Here is a 4893-nt window from a genome sequence, read left to right on the forward strand (position 1 = left end):
CACGATTTGTTCTCTATGTCTTCTTTCGGTGCATTGTTAAACCCAACTTCACTACCCAGGATTACACCAAAAACAAAGGGTTTTACAAATTCAATTTTGAGGAGCTTCATTTGGTTTCTCGCAGTAGCACCTGGGAAATGTAAACTACCAAATTCGCCCCTTGCTTCTTGACACAAGGTGAACCTTTATAAATAGCTCTGAGTTATCAGAATAATGCTAGAGCATTTTTAATTTTCCAAAGCTGATCCAAAGTAGATGAATATCTAAAATTGTACTCTATTGTTTTATTTTGTATTATTTTAATGAACACTTTTAGGTTTAGCATCCTTCTCATATTGGTTTTATAAGGCATCTTCAATTAAATTCAATTAATGTAATTAAATTTTCTACAGCCCAAAATCACAAACTACATATTTGTCTGAGAGAGCTTTACTGTCTGTTCACATGTGACATCCTCTGTGAAACCCTCACATTGGTACAGGAAAAACTCCCCAAAAAGGAAACCCCTTCCAGGTTGATAAAAAGGGCAGAAATCTCAGGGAGAACGTCAGAGGAACGATCCCTCTCCCGGCATGGACAGACTACAATGGATGTGTACAGAAGGAACAACGTAAAAGGACGTACAATACATTCAAATCCTATGACAGAAATGATCCAAAAAATTGCGTAACCCAGGTGTATGGCAAGACCACTGCAAGGACAACCACCATCAGATAGAAGCACCATCCACAGAAACATGTCGGGTGGGAAAGCACAAAGACATTAGGAAAAGGGTAATGTAGAAGGGGTAGTCAGGGGGGGCTAGGCAAGAGTCAGGACCAGAGTCCAGACAGAACCACAATCTATCAATTGCGAGGCAAGAAAGCACAAAAACTCTAAAGAAGCGGAATTTGTGATGTGCATTAATCATAAGTGCATTATTATTGAAGGAGAGAGTGAGATTGATAGATAGATAGAGAGAAGCTGGTTTTGTTTGTTCCTTATAATGTGTTTCTGGTCTGTTGTGCTCTGTGAACTGTGTCTATTGTTGTCTGTACACATTTTTTGGTGGCAAATGAGTTTCCCCAGTGGGGATTATTCAAGTTTTCTAATCTAATCTAACCGAATCGTAAAAGCATTCCTAATAGCTTCTAACTGTTTTCTCTTCACAAGCGAGTAAGTACGACGGGCAGGAAATAGATAAGGGGGTATGGTTTGTGGAGGCATGGAGATTCCGGGCGCGATCTCAACCAATCCCTATACCAATCAAGTGTTTTTGATGACGCATGAAGGAAGAATTACTCCAAAATATTACACTTGTAACGGCTGCCGACGGCATTCTCATGTGGAGAAATAGAAAGGCTGGCAATCAAGCTGTAACATCCCAAGCTGCAGAGGGATGGACGATGGAGGACCTGCCTAGAAGACTCCCAGCCAATCGGAGGAAGTCATTGGAGGGCGTGCCAGCTTAAATGGCTAACGACTAATTGCAACTAAGGGCGATGAATGAACTGCGAGTTCTTCAAAGGGATCCAAAGGCATGCGGTAATACCACCGAACACCAATCAGCTGCTGATCTGACTGATCGGGTTTCAGGAAGTGGCTCAGGCTGTCGAAGATCGGAGCACCTTGTGACGTCAGACGCTGATAGTTGGAGAGAGAGAGACCGGTAAATTGGATTGGAGCTGAGAAACTAGCTGTTAGGAGAGTTTTGAATACATTCGATAAACGAACAGCCTTAAGAAACGGAAACGAGTCTTGGGGACGAGTCGGGAGATAGAATTGCAAATCGGCAAAATATGCAGCATTTAAATCGAGAAGGAGCAACTTCTTTGGAGGCGGTTGAGCACGACTGCTCCGTGAATGGATCAGACATAGGCAGTTGGGCAGAAATGGAGTGTTGTCACTAACAAACGAACAAGACCTAACAATAATGAGAGCTCAGAAAGTGAGAGAGAAGGAGACGAACGAGAGAAAGACCTGGTGAATGTATGGTCATAGTAAGGTTCCATGAAAAAGCTTAAGAGAACATAAAGAAAATCAGTCCATTTGTGCTGGAGGGTGTGAAGTGATGAGATGAGAAAATGAAATCCAAAAAGTAAGGGTGGAAAGAAAGATCACTTATGCAGAAGCGGGAAGAGAAGCAAAAGTAAGGAATGAAGTTATTAAGAGTCGATGAATAAAGGGTAAGGAAGAGAAACCAAAAGTAAATGACAGGATATATGTGGACAAAAAGGATTTAGTAACATTCATTGCAGGAGTGATTAACAGCACAGCAGAGGTAAAATCAAAACATGATAAAATCCAGCTGATTGTAAAAGCAGCAGTGAACCACTTAGGATTAGTGGGGCTGACATGGGAAGAAGTGAGGGAGAACCTCACTAATAAGTCAAGCCAGGAAGCACCATGGGTTGTTTAGCATTAATAATGGTTATACTATTACAATGGAATGCCAGATGTCTTCTTGCCAATGGCCAAGAATTTAAGCATTACATTAAATAAATAAACGTAAAGCCGGATGTAGTGTGTGTACAGGAGACGTGGTTGAAAACTGATTTAGATTTTGTTATACATGGATATTCAGTGATAAGGAAAGACAGAGAACAAGGGATAGGAGGAGGGTGTGCTACATTTATCAAACAGGATTTTCCATATACAGTACTGGAAAAGGGAGATAGTCAAGAGTGTATAGTGGTGGAAGTGTGGGAAAAAGCAGAGAAGGTGGTTATCATTAATTACTACAACCCATGCAAATGGTTGGAGCTGGATACACTACAAAAAAGACAAGGACAAAGGGGAAATAAAGTAGTATGGTGTGCAGATTTCAATGCTCACAGTACAATGTGGGGGGGCGTGCAAACAGATTCAAATGGCAGGGTAATTGAAGATTTGATTGATGATAGGAATTTGATCTGTATGAATGATGGCAGAGGAACAAGGATAAACGTAAATACAGAGAAAGAGTCAGCATTAGATATCACACTAGTATCTAATGCATTGGCTGGAGTAAGAAAATGGGACATTTTGACAACAACAACAGTAGCCAGTGATCATTATCCAATGTCATGTTTGATAGGAGAACCAGTGGAAGTCAGAACAGGAGGTGGAACCCCAAGATGGATCTTTCAAAAAGCAGACTGGGGTGAGTTTCAACAGATAAGTGAGAGAACAATATCTAAGATCAGCATTGCTGGAGATATAGATGACATAAATAAGCAGGTAACTTCAGCAATAATCATGGCAGCCAATGGGTCCATACCCAGGATAAAAAATAGGTTAAATAGGAAGCTTGTTCCTTGGTGGACAAAGGAGTGTTGCCAGGCGGTTAAAAACAGAAACAAAGCATTCAAACAAGTCAGACGCTCCCATATCATGCAGCATTTGATACAATATAAAAAAGCACAAGCCATGGTGAGAAGAACAGTAAGACAAGATAAGAGAGACAGTTGGAGGAGTTTTTGCAATAAAATGGGAAGAACTACTCCTGTGGGAGATGTACGGGGAATGATAAAGAGGATGGCTGGAGATAGAAGGGAGTGGGACTACCCGGTTTTGTTTTCTGGTAAGGAAACCACAGTCTCTAATAGGGAAAAAGCAGAGATAATGGTGAAGCCATTTGTGAAGATTCATGGCTGGAATAAACTGTCGGAAGAAGAAAGCAGGAGGATATGCGCTAGAGAGGAGGGAGTATCCTCATGAGGATATTGATGATTCTTTTACTTTGGCAGAAATGGTGAGAGCGAAAAATGGATCAAGACCCTCGTCTCCAGGGGACGATAAGGTATGCTACGTCATGCTAAGGCATATGGGAAAAGGGGCACTCTTGAAGCTGCTGTGACTTTATAACAGGGTGTGGGAGGAAGGAAAGTTACTGAGTATTTGGAAGGAGGCAGTAGTGATTCCTATAAGAAAACCTGGCAAAGATCCGTCTAAACCCACCAGCTACAGACCAATAGCTCTAACATCTATTATGTGTAAGATAATGGAAAGGACGATAAAAGAAAAACTATCATATACACTTGAAAAGAAAGGAGTGCTGGCTGGTTTACAGAGTGGTTTTAGTAAGGGAAGGAACACCATGGACCCAGTGATAAGGCTGGAGACGGAAATAAGAAGGCAAATAAAGAGGCAGTCATTGCAGGATGTGGAAGGAAGGTTTGCTAATTAAGATGCACCAAATGGGAATTGGTGGGAGAATATATAACCAGATAAAAGCTTTTTTGTTTAAAAGGAAAATTCAAGTACGGATTGGGTCAAACTTGTCAAATCAATACATAGTGGATAATGATGCACCTCAAGGTAGTGTGATTAGCCCACTACTCTTCATCATTATGATAAATGACGTGTTCACAAACGTACCAGTAGATATCGGTAGGTCTCTGTTTGCTGATGATGGGGCATTATGGAAAAGGGGAAGGAACATGGAGCATGCAGAGTGGGAGTGGGGGTTTAGGTTCTGAGTGGAGAAAACACAGTCTTTTTCACAAGGAAAATAATCAAGGATAGCATGAAGCTAACAATGTATGGAAAAGATTTAGTAAGGGTTGGCACATTTAAATTTCTGGGTGTTCTTTTTGATGCACGGTCGACATGGGCAGACCATATCAGGAGAGTCAAGGAAAAATGTAAAAAAAGTACAGTTTCTCCCCATGGTTTACTACTTCATGGAGGGGGGGGGGGGGATCACTTTTATAATGATGGGGAGTGGTCGGTTATCAAAATATTGAACAAATACAGAATCCCTTAGTGTTCATACGTCACTTTATTGAAGACGCTGCGCTACTTGCAGGTCGCTGTGTTGTCCGAGATCATCAATAAAGTTAGAAAAAACATGTACGGCCAAACAATGGTCATGAAGATACTCATTTAACATTACATGGACTTTGCATGAGGAGGAGGAGGCGGGTTAATGTC

The sequence above is a fragment of the Pungitius pungitius genome, chromosome 2 (genome assembly GCF_949316345.1).
Source record: "Pungitius pungitius chromosome 2, fPunPun2.1, whole genome shotgun sequence".
Taxonomy (NCBI): Eukaryota; Metazoa; Chordata; class Actinopteri; order Perciformes; family Gasterosteidae; genus Pungitius; species Pungitius pungitius.